This window comes from Rutidosis leptorrhynchoides, chromosome 3 (genome assembly GCF_046630445.1).
Source record: "Rutidosis leptorrhynchoides isolate AG116_Rl617_1_P2 chromosome 3, CSIRO_AGI_Rlap_v1, whole genome shotgun sequence".
NCBI classification, from domain to species: Eukaryota; Viridiplantae; Streptophyta; class Magnoliopsida; order Asterales; family Asteraceae; genus Rutidosis; species Rutidosis leptorrhynchoides.
Window position 1 is genome coordinate 681384545 of NC_092335.1, and position 13583 is coordinate 681398127.

General features: G+C 31.9%; 1 long non-coding RNA gene across 1 annotated transcript; it reads left to right on the top strand.

The window, feature by feature from the left end:
* Window positions 1-824: 824 nt before the first annotated feature.
* On the top strand, window positions 825-2174 carry LOC139899438 (uncharacterized). Its single transcript, XR_011777503.1, has 2 exons — window positions 825-1039; window positions 1132-2174. It is a non-coding gene; the product is annotated as an uncharacterized lncRNA (long non-coding RNA).
* The last annotated feature ends 11409 nt before the right edge of the window (window positions 2175-13583 follow it).

Consider the following 13583-nt stretch of genomic DNA (forward strand, 5'->3'; position numbering starts at 1 on the left):
TTTGTAGTAAAAATACATATGACTATATTGAACAATGCAGGATTGGCCTCGGATTCACGAACCTATATCAATTGTATATTTATTAATACATGTAATCGTAATCAAATAAATTTATTTGTATTATATCTTAAATTATATGTCTTATATATCTGATTTGTGTAAATATTTAAAATAATAAATATTTATATTATTTAATATATCTATGTGATTAGTATTATATTAAAAATCAATAATAGCTTATATGTAGTTAGTTAATATATAATTATAAATATATTCTTCTATAGAAAATATTGATTTATTATAATAATATTGTTAATATGAAAGTATTAATAATAATAATAATAATAATAATAATAATAATAATAATAATAATAATAATAATAATAGTAATAATAATATTGATAATAATAATAATAATAATAATAAATTTTTTTTTAAAAATTGATAATATTAATAATAATACTAATTTTTATAGTAAAAGACACTTTTCATAATAATCTTAATAATAATGTTAGTTTTAGTAAAAAATGACCTTTTTAATAAAAACGATAATTTCCAATGTTATTAATAATAATAATAATAATAATATTTGTAATTTGATACTAATACTAATATTAATAATGTTAATGATAATAATAATAATAATCATAATATTAAGGTTATAAATAATTAATATGATAATAATAATAATAGTTAATAATAATAATAATAATAATAATAATAATAATAATAATAATAATAATAAATTATAGTTATCTGTATACCTCGTGTATATACCACACGAATGGCGGCTCCCAAAAACAGATCGGGGTAACAAAAAAAAAAAACAAAGATGCAGAGGAGAAAAAAATGTCATCCCTAAACATTAATCAACAATCATCATCATCATCATCCACAGATTAATCAAATGACGATCATCGATGAATAGCGGTCAATCGATTGTCATCATCCCCGTTTAACTTCATCATCGGCCTTCTTCCTCATCGTTAATCGTCATTCTTCTTTAATCGATTAAGTAATCGATTAGTCAATTGATCAGGTAAGAAATCAATTCATTGAAATTCTCTGAATTTCTTTAATCCCTCTAAGTTTCTATATTCTTATTTAATCGATCAATAGTAGTAATTGCAGATTTTCTTGGTGGTTCTGGTTGATTGAATAAGTTAGGAGATAATGAATTTAGTTGTTTTCAATAATAGGTATTAAGGTTGTGGCTGTGTGGTTGTTTTCGACAGTTTAAAACAGAAACAGAAAGGATAAGTGTAACAGCAGGTTTTGTAGTTGGTTTGTAGTACAGATGCAGTAGCAGCAGCCTTGTTTTATGGTGGTGCTACGGTGGTCGTTAATGATAGTTGTAGGGTGGTCTTGTGATGTTTAATTTGAACACAACATGAGACAACAAGCTTTGCTCGATCAATAGTAGAACCCAAGTGGGTTTTCAGTCATAGTAGTAGTATAACAGAAACATGGATGGGGTCCGAATAATGGGAAAAAAGAAACAGAAGGGTAAACACAGGTAGTTATAATATTCTCGAGTGACGACAGGAACAAATAGTCAGGAGATAGTAGTAGTAACAAATACCTTAATGGTCTTGATCGAATAGTATACAGAATATAAACTGCAGCAGTAAGTAACCTGATGATGATGGTGTCGATTTTAAATGGGTTTTGGTGGTGTTAGGAGGTGATGGATGATGGTGTATTGTGATAATGGTTGTTTTGGTGTATCCCTGAAATGAAACAGAATCAAGTAAACATAGGTGATGTGCCTGGTTTGTGTTTTGATTCGAACTAGGACAGGGAGTAGCAGTAACGAATGATAGTTGATGATGTTGGGTTTGGTTTGTATCGAATAGAACATAAGTACTTAGTAAATTGGGTGGGTTTTTAATTACGGTGCCAATGTTGTGATTTTTGGGCGATGGTTATATGGTTGGTGTTCATAGCTTCACAAAAAAAAATGGGAAGAAGAACAACAGCAACAATAACTTGACATCAAAGGGTTGTAGCAGCAGTTAAGACAAATGAGTAGCAGTTTTTCGGTTATGGTGATCTGTAGTTTGGAGAGGGTTTGTGTCGACACAAGAAGGGAGAGAGGAAGGAAGAATTATCTTGTGATAATTCTTTATCATGGCCGACACTTTTTTTTTTCCTTTTTGAAATTCTATTCCACCGTATCAATTATTAACTATTTTATTTGTTTGTAATATATAAAGAAAAGTTTAAGATGGGAAAGGATAGATAGAGATAGGTAACAACTTAGTAACATGTATCAAATTAGTGGGTCTATCATGTATCATATAGAGAAAAGGATAGTTTAGGTAACATTCGTTGTATGTAAGCATATGCATAAATATTATGTACTAATCTAAAATAAAGCAACAAGAATAGTGATGTTTAGTGGGTTGTTGTGTTGAGTAAACAAGGAAAGAAAGGAAATATTAAGTGCAAGTGGATAATTGAGGGTGTGGGTTGTAGGATGATTTTCATATTCTACAAGTATGTATATAGTATCATGAACATAATATAAACGATTAATATTCAAATAGATAACTGTCTACCATTATGAATTCATCATGTATTGATTATACAGTACATAATTTTGATTGATAAAGATATAAAGTAAAGATTGCATATCACGACCCACTTATAATCTTTAACTACACATTATGAGTCATAAAAATTGACCAGCTCTTATTGAAGTAGACAAACTGAATCCATTTTAATCACAATTCACGTCCTTTATGAATAGAGATTATGAATCAACAATTAAATTGGCCTTCCTTGACTTCATACATAACGCACAGTGGTGGTAGTGAAGTGGGATAGATAGAGTAGTGGATAATTAGTCATACATACATGAATCCTATTTTTATGATTTCAAATTATTATACATACACTTACATATACGTATATATATATATACATATATGTATTTTTATTTATAATCTATTGTTCGTGATTCGTCGGGAGTAGTCAAAGGTTCACTGAATCCATATAAGTAGATCAAAGGTCGAATGTATGCATGAACACAGTTCAATGTTTATGAGACTTCATCATTACAAACTTTGCTTATCGTGTTGGAAACATATAAATATCAAGTTTAAATTTGGTCGAAAATTTCCGGGTCGTCACAGTACCTACCCGTTAAAGAAATTTCGTCCCAAAATTTGAGTGAGGTGATCATGACTAACAATAAAAATGATTTCATGACGAATATGAGTTGATAAATTGAGTTTTATCATCATTGAGTAATATGGATAAAAATAATTCGATTATGCGAAGAGTATGAATGAAGCTATCACTAAAGAGTGAAATAGGAAAGTAAAGATTCATCTTAACTTTTGACAGAGTCAGGGTTGAATTTAGAAAATAAGACTCGTCTTAACTTTTGACGTCGTCTTGATTGAATTCCGAAATTCAAGAGATTTAAAGAAAATCTTCGAAATCTAACATATTTGATTCTTCGGCGAGTAAGGAAATTGAGACCTCTATAATTAAATACGGTGATCTGCCTCGATTACTCTGTCTGATATTTCCATTATAAATTAAGCTCTTTCGTTCTATTATTCTCACCATTCCTATACTTTCTTTTTTAATTCATACATCCAAAAGATTGTGAAAATGCTTAATTTCGTTCTAATCCTTGATGTTTTCTTAATTATCATTTCTGTCATCCTTCTTTTCAATCTTCCGCTAGAAGAATCTGTTTACTCCTACTATTACCTTGGGGTAATACTATTCTTAATTATACCATGTCTTTATATTGTTATTCGTATTAATATCCACGGTTTGTAACCTCCGTGTTGTTATTGGGTTTTATATTTTCTCTTATATTTTGGAGCTTTGTCCCTTCGTTTCTTCTTCTTGCGATTAAACACCGCTTGTAATGGTTCAGAATTTGCAGATATAAACTTTGGAATGAACATTGTTAATGTTCTAAGAATGAAATCGTAATGGCACGATTTGATTTGTCAAATTATCAGAATCACTGAGAATAGAACTATCAAGAATATATTTTCTTGATATGTTCGGAAGTGAAGTAGAATGAACGAGTCGTGTAACATGACACATGATGACGTTATGATCTGTGAATTATCATGTTCCATTAGAACTAAGCATGACTTACTGTAATATAATCACGTTGATCAAGTGTCATTATATTATACTAACTCATGCATCAATTCCCAACATTACTTCAATAACATTCATATTTTAAGCTCGAAAGTTTACAGAATATAGAAACTAACAGTTTCTATATGATGTAATACTGATAGCAAGAAGAGATTAATAATTTCAGATAAGATTAGTTATGAAAATATATTCATAAATATCGAGGATATTTATAATGAAAGATACGATAATATCTCGGAATATCTAAGATCAGAGGATAATAGAAATTATTGTCCGCAAGGGTTTAGAGTAAAGAGCAAGATATTCGCTAAAGACTTTAGCAGGCATTGAATCATTTGGATTCTTTGAAGTCAAACTTATTCTTTGTGATTTGTCCACGGCTTTCTTCATAGTTTCGCATAATCTGCTTTTCAATACTAAATTTTCTATTGAATGTTTCCAATATAATGATACACAGGAAGCACGAAGAGGTATATAATTTCAAACGCAAATATTTATGAAAATATCCTCAGAAATATCGAAGATATTGATGAGGATATTTTAGAATTTCTAAGTTCGATGGTTGATGGAGAAAGGTTTTCCGCAAGATTTTAACATGACTTCGGAGCAAGATATTCTCTAAAGATTTCAACGGATCCAGAATTATCTGGATTCTTTGAATATAGGGTATGGTCCTTGTATTTGTCCTTGGTCTCCTTCATGGTTAACTCTATCCGTTTTTCAGTTCCAACGTTTCTGAGCTTTTCCAACATATTATTCTTTATCATCAAACTTTCGACGACTAAGGTCGTTTACGGTTGCCTACAGTTTCTGCTGCTTCATTCAGGTTTTTCAACATTCAGAGTATCGATTCGTAAACTGGGTACCTTTTCAAAATTTCAGAATTGAAGATCGTAATTCTAGGAGATAATTGTTATAGGTATACATATAACTATTGATGTAGAAATGCTACGAGATTCGAAATACTGAATTCCCGGTAATTGGTATGGCAATTATTGTTACAGGGTATAGATGAATACAAGATGGGGTTTCAATGAATATAATGATTTTTCGGAAAGTCCAAATTCATTGAAGTTGCTGGTAATTTTACTGCTAATGTGGTGAAATATAAACGGTTCTCCGGTAATGATGACGACAGGCAAACTTATATATCGAGGTTATAATAAGGCTAATTCGAATGGAAGTTGAAGTTGATTTGCTGAAGCTGTGATAAAATTGGGTAATTTGAAAAAGAGTTGCAATGTTATTTTCGGTAATAACAATGCCAAAGGAGCTAACACAGACACGTGTTAAACTTTTACTTAGGGTCCGGGAGTTTTCAGGTGCATAACTATATGCGTCAATCTTTTCTTCCATAGATGAAGTGCGGTTGGTTCATCCTTTCAATTGAGGTGTTTTCAAGAATCATGAAAGTTTGAACGCAGATTGGAATCGTCAAGATACAAATGAGGTTTAAGATGAAATCAAGTGGCAAACTTGAAGAATTGTTTAGTTTCATATGTTATAATCAATAATTTTAATTCATTTTAATTGTCCAGTGTTGGTAGTCCACAGTTGATAGTCCACAGTAACAGTCCAATAATTCATATATAGTTTAATATATAATATTCGAATTAATTAATACGTATCGTGACCCGTATACGTCTCAGACTCGATCACAACTCAAAGTATATATATTATTATAGAATCAACCTCAACCCTGTATAGCTAACTCCCGCATTACTGCATATAGAGTGTTTATGGTTATTCCAAATAATATATATAGATGGGTCGATATGATATGTCAAAACGTTGTATACGTGTCCCGATATTTAAAGTGCATAAAATAAATAACAGCAATTAAATGAAGATAAATAAAATTGCGAGAATATAAATTGCGATAAATAAACTGCGATAAATAAATTGCGATAATAAAATTGCGATAAATAAATTGCGATAAAATAAAATGTAATACGAAATTAACAGTTAGCTAGGAACAGTTAGCTAGGATTTTGTTAGCGTGGATTCTTAACAAAATTTCGCATAGTTAATTAGTCTGTTTCTAACAAATTTTATTTTATCAAATGTTTTCTTCATTATGCCACTTGTTGGATTCTGATAGGTCAAAATCCAAATTTAAAATTGAATGAAAAGGGTTATTCTGCGGTGAACGGATACGTATAACGGTGGTTGTAAGTAGGATAGTAAATGACTGTTGAATCAGATTCGAAGAATGTACAGTTTAACTTATTAATGTGAAATCTAAATATTCCTCGGGTATTACCTACCCGTTAAATAATATTCACCATTAACAGTTTGTACGAAAGAATTTTTAATTACAATCTTTATGAAAATATATATACATATATATTCTCTTCAGATGTAATCATGGATTTAATGAGTTAATATGATATTAATCTCATTTGATTTACCGTTTGAACAAGAATATAAAATCTCTAAAACATTAGAGATTACATAATCGCCATGTCAAACGAAGATAATTGATGTAGAATGATATATAGTATGATGATTATAATCGAGGTACCGAATGAGATGTTGAGGCATAGATTGTTGATGGTACTGGTGCTGTTATTGATGGTATTGTTGGTGCCGGTGATGGTGCTGAAGCTGGTACATTTTGCACCATATTCTCCAAATTTATTTTTCGAGCGCTAAGTTTGTTGACTTCTTCTATTATTCCGGGGTGATTGTCGGTTGGAACGAGCGAATGAATAAGGTTTAGAATTTTAGATAAAATATAATCGTGACGAGATATCCTGGGAATAAGGGTGAAAATGGTGTTTCGTGCTGATTCGCCAGTAAGTGTTTCAGGTTCATCGTCAAGAGGGTAATTTGGTTGGTGGAAAGGATCGCCTTCTTCACGTCTCCATTGATTAAGTCGACTGCAAACTCATCAGATGAATTGGGGATGGATGATTGGTTGATCCATTTTGGTGACACTGCTTTCGGAACTTAGGTGAACATCCATGTCGAAATAGCTGTCGGAATAACTATCGGATTAGCTATCGAAGTCTGAGGGACTCGAACTGGTTGAGGGATTCATCTCGTACGATCAGATGAAGTATTTTCGATAAGAAACAGATTATAGGATGTAGATTAGTACCCTGCAATACATAATTCACATATGCATATACAATACTAAAATCCCATATGTTACGGAGGAATCTACGGAAGTTGTCAGACAAAGTCTACAGTACAAGATATGCTAAGATATGAATTAGCAGATACGCTAAGATACGAATTTTGTCTATACACTGTTCATGCAATGTAACGACCCGGAAATTTCCGACCAAATTTAAACTCTAATCTCTATATGGTTCCGACACGATAAGCAAAAACCCTAAAGTTGACCCGCATTTTTTTTTCGATCGTTCTATACTTATAAGATTAATATTTACATAAATTAAAACTTACCAACATGATAAGTAATCCAAATTGTCGAGATTTATATTTCCGAAAAGAGTTTTACACAACGTTTGACCGTCTAGTTTGACCGACGATATCACGAACTATACAATATATGATAATTATACGTTTGCGTATATATATGTATATATACATATTTAACATGATTAATGAATGTTTTAATATCTTATTTTGTATCAAAAACTATAAGTTATAAGTATATTTTGAAACTACTAACTTAAGTTTTCAAAACGATAACTATACGTAACGTTATTTGACATAAATACTTAAGACTTATAATGTTTATACATATATCGTATAAGTAATGTATTTACTCACTTTTAAGACTTAAATACATAAAATCATATAAGTGTATTCACAAAAGATAGCTATATTTGAATCCTCATTCCATTTTTCACAAAATTTCTATACGTATATCTAGAGTATTTGTACTCGTATCATACCTAGCTTCTATACGTATTTACTATTGGTATATACACATCAAATCACCACCTAACCAGCCCTTGTTACTACCCTAGGTATAAGGTAATTGCTTTTGTATTATTGTTTGACAAATACATAAGATTACAAACTAAAATTTTGTCATGTTATCCTTAAAGATCACATTTTTAGGAGTATATATGTATCATCATTTTGATTCATTTACTACTTCAATCTCCTAGCTAAAACACACACACTTATAACCCTTAAACACCTTCAACAATTCAGTAAAGTTCTAAGAAGATCTAGCTTCAAAAACCTTACATAAACACCATAAGAAAACCATACAAAAACACTTCAAGAAAACCTTCCAAGAACACCAACTTACTTCCAATCTTTCATCCACTTCTATCACCCTTTTGATTCTAGCTTCTTACTCCTCTTTTACAGCAAACTTATCCAAGGAACTTGAGGTAGAATCTATGTTCATAACCTTGTTCGATTCATATATATATAGCTATCTTATTTTGTGGTACAAAAGTTTAACAACAAGAACATAGTTTGAATGTTTTCAAACTTGTTTGCAAACTAAATAGATCCTTCTAACTTAACTTTTAAAATACTTCAAGACCTGTAATATAACTTAAATATATGCTAATTTAATAAGGTAAAACTTGGTTTTTCAAAGTATAAGTATTTTTAGAAAAATGGTCATTAAATGATTTTTTTTTGTAACAAAATGTTTAACTTCATATGTTTCACTAATGTTTCACTTATGCCGTATGATTTTGAATACAAACCAAGGTATTTACAGTTCATAGTCTTAAAGAAGAACTCGATCCAAGAAGATGGCAATTTGAATCAACGAAAACGGACTTGTAACGAAGAAACTATGACCGAAACAAAATTGGTTATCCTAGATCATTTCAACTACGGGATCAATTGGAAAAAAAGATATAAATCACATATTTCTAAGATAACATGATATTTTATATATATGTACTCATAATTCAATTTCATATGGTTCAGGATCACCCGTAAACAACACGAGAAGATTAATCATAAGATCCCATGATTGTACGCAACACGTCATTTGACAACACCGGTACTTTATGTACGCAACACGTCATTTGACAACACCGGTACCATGGGTCAAGATTAATCTCGACCAACACATATACGATGGGGTTTTATGGGAGTTTTATTTATTTCGTTGGGGGTTTATTTATTGCGGGTATATTAAACATCTAAAAATGAACCATTAAAATTGAATTACTAACATCGAAACGCTAACTACGGACTAAGGAATTATTCAAAGTATTAAAAGTATTATAAATATATATACGAGATGTTTGTTTAAAATGAAAATATATTGATATATTATATATGGATAGGTTCGTGATATCAACCGGAAGACCAAGTCAAAAATATATATATCTTCGAGACAACAGTGAGTATATAGTCCCACTTTTAAACTCTAAATATTTCGGGATGAGAATACATGTATTTTATGTTTTACGTTATGGACACAAGTAACTGAAAAATATATTCTACGTTGAGTTGTACCACTGGCATACTTCCCTGTAGCTTGGTAACTATTATTTACAGCGGTATTGTAAACGCGAATCCTGTTGATAGATCTATCGGGCCTGACAACCCCAACCGGACTGGACGACCAGTATTCAACGGTTGCACAGTACTTCGTTTTGCGACTACACCTTGGTACGGTGTAGTAAGATTTCATATTAAAGGGAATATGCGACGTGATTAAATGTTAAGTATGGTTACCAAGTGCTCAACCACTTAGAATATTTTTATTGAAATGATTATATACGAAATCTTGTGGTCCATTGTTATAACGCTGCTAGCATCAAACCTATATATCTCACCAACTTTATGTTGACGTTTTAAAGCATGTTATTCTCAGGTACGAATTAAGTCTTCCGCTGTGCATTAGCTCATGTTAAGGATACTACTTGGGACCATTTAAGCTATGATACAAGGACGTTGCATTCGAGTCATTGAAGTTCATTAAAGACTATTGTTATGAAAATGGCAGATTAGATCATTTGGTTGTTATAAAATGTTAGGCTAATATGTCAACTCTCGATGTAATAATAGATTGCCTTTAAGAAATAAATGCAACGTTTGTAAAATGTATCATATAGAGGTCAAGTACCTCGCGATGTTATCAACTATTGTAATTCGTTTTTAATCTATATGGACGATGTCCGGATGATTAGTTTCGGATCCTTTCAGTTGGTATCAGAGCGTTGGTCTTAGCGAACCAGGCCTTGCATTAGTGTGTCTAACTAGTAGTTGTTAGGATACATTAAGTGAGTCTGGACTTTGACCGTGTCTGCCTGTCAAAAGTTTTGCTTATCAATCCTAGTCGGAAATCATCTGCTTATCATCCTTAGGGAACTGCCTGCTTATCATTCTTAAGTCTAGACACGTCTTACTGCATTTAGTGCATCGATAGTGTATAGACAAAATTCATATCTTAGCGTATCTGTTACTATAGACATTGCCTGACGTATTTCAAAGATTCTCCGTAATTCATGGGATTTTGATATTATATATACATATGTAAATTATGTATTGAAGAGTACCAAACCCAACTCCTATAATCTATTCCAAACCAAAAATTCACTTCTCCGACTATACAAGATGGATTCTTCATCCAGTTCGAATTCCTCCGACTTCGATAGCTACGCCGATATGGATTTCCATTCGAGCTCCGAGAACAGCGTCACCGGAATGGATCAACCAATTTCCCATCATCTATTTTGGATGAATTGGGAATGGGTTCGTAATATACTAAATCTCTGGAGGCAAGAAGAAGGTGATCCATTCCATCCACCAAATTGTCCTCTTAACGATGAACCTGAAGCACTTACCGGTGAACCTATTCGAAACACCATTTTCTCGCTCATTTCTAGAGTATCTCGTCATGATTACATACTATCCCATATTTCGAATCTTGTTCATTCGCTCGTTCCAACCGTCAATCATCCCGGTATAATAGAAGAAGTCAACGAGCTTCGCGCTCGGGTAGTGGCTTTAGAAAATACGGTGCGAAGGTTACAAACACCAGCAGCAGCACCAGCAGCATAATCTATACCACCATCATCAACGCCGACAGTACTCTTGTCACCCCCAAAATCTCAACATCACAATCTGTATCTCGAATATCAACATCACACGACTCAATATCTGTACTTCGAGTATGATCTTCGTTCTATATATCGTTCTACATCGATTATCTTCGCTTTACGTATCGTATGACGATTATGTAATTTCTAAAGTCTTAGAGATTATGTAATCTAGAATTAACGATAAATCAAATGAGTTTATTATCTTATTGACTCATTAAATCTATGATTATCTCTGAAGAAAATATATATGCAAGTATATTTTCATAAAGATAGTAATTAAAAATTCCTTCGTACAAACTAATAATGATGAAAATATTTTAACGGGTGGGTAGTACCCGAGGAATATTTAGAATTCACATTAATAAGTTATATTGTACATTCTTGAATCTGATTCAACGGTCATTTGTTATTTTACTTACAACCATCGATATACGTATCCGTTCACCCCAGAATAACCATTTCCATTTAAATTTCATATTTGAATTTTTTTTTACCTATCCAAATCCAACAAGTGGCATAAAGAAGAAACATTGGACAATTAAAATGAAATAAAATGTTGATTATAACATATGAAACTAAACAATTCTTCAATTTTGCCACTTGATTTCATCCTAAACCTCATTTGTACTTCGACAATTATAATCCTCATTCAAATCTTTTCATGATTCTTGAAAACACCTCGATCGAGAAGTTGAACCAGCCGCACCTCGTTTACGGAAGAAAGATTTATGCATACAGTGATGCACCTGAAAAATTTTCGAAACCGAAGTTATAGTTAAAACGTATCCGCGTCGAATTCCTTATCATTCATTATCAAAAACAATCATACGATTCCTTTTCAAGAAGCTAATTTTGTCACAGCTCCACTTCGACTTCTCAGTGAGACTACTCCTATTATAATCTTGATATTTATACTTTGTCCTTTCGACGTTGTTACCGGAGAACCTTTTTCACAACATCATCAGCAGACGTACCAGCAACTCGTTATCTCTTTGGCGAAACCCGCAATCAGTATTTTGAAAATCTCGTAGAAATTCTCCCAGTTATACCGAGAACGACTATCCCTAAGAATTACATTTTTCGAATGTGAAGTTCTGAAAAACATCCTGGACTATGAAGTAATTCTTGAAATGCTGAAGAAGCAGAAAAAAAAAAAAAAAAAAAAAAAAAAAAAAACTGTAAACGACTTTAACAGTCAAAAGTTTAATGATGAAGTACATTGTATTGGTAAAGCTTAGAAAAAGAGGAGAGTTGGAACTGGAAAACGGATTGAGCAAAGTATGAAGGAGGATGTAGATAAATCACAAGAACTGAATCTGCTTTCAAAGGATTCAAACGATTCAGTGCTTGCTGAAACCATTAGTAAAAAAAAAAAAACCTACCCCTTATCCTAAATCTTTCCCGATGATATTCTTCATCATCATCTTATCTTAGATATTATAAGATATCTTCATATCTTTTGTTATACATATCCTCCATATTTCTGGAGATATTCTCACAACTGTTCTTATCCAAAATCATGTATTTCTCCGTAATATCTGCGTTACAATATAAAAGAAACTGTGTTAGTTTCTAAGTTCTAAAACCTTCAAGTTTAAAATAGGAATGTTTTGAAGTAGTGTTGGGAACTGATACATGAATTAGTATAATATAATGAAACTTGATCAACTTCATTATATTACAGTAAGTCATGTTAAGTTTCTAATGGAATGTGATGATTCACAGTACCGTCATCATGTGCCATGTTACACGGCTCTTACATTCTATCAAGTCTCCAAACATATTAGAACGTATCACCTTGATAGTTCTATTTTTCCGGAATATTCGAGTAATTTAACGAATCAAGATCGTGCCATTACAATTTTATTCTAAAACCAATAGCTAGGTTCATTCCAAATTTTATACCTACGAATTCCGAACTATTGATCGCTTGACTCAAGGACGGGAAGAAGAAACGAAGGGACAAAGTCCCAAAATAGAAATTGAGGTATAGATCACAGCAAATAGGAGAGAATATTAACTATGGATGACAATGATTATGGAAAACAGAAGCAGGAGCATCGAAGTATAAGGAAAGATATCAAACCCAACAACCACCCAGAAACTACAAACCATGTATATCAATACGTATGGCGACGTAAAGACACGGGAGAATTAGAAACATTATAATTCCAAGAAAATCATAAAAGTGAATAGATTCTTCTGGCGGTAGATGGAAGAGAAGAATGAAAGATATAAAAGTTAGAAGTATAACAAAAATCAGAACGGGATGAAGCATTTCAAAGGATACCTTAAAGTAGGAATTAAGGAGAAAGAGTAGAAGATGCGAGTTGTGAAAAATAAGGAAACGAAGGGGTGGATTTATAGTGAAATATCCGACAAAGAAATCGAAACAGATTACCGCATTAAATCAAAGAAGATTCTGATCGCCGAATAACCAAATCT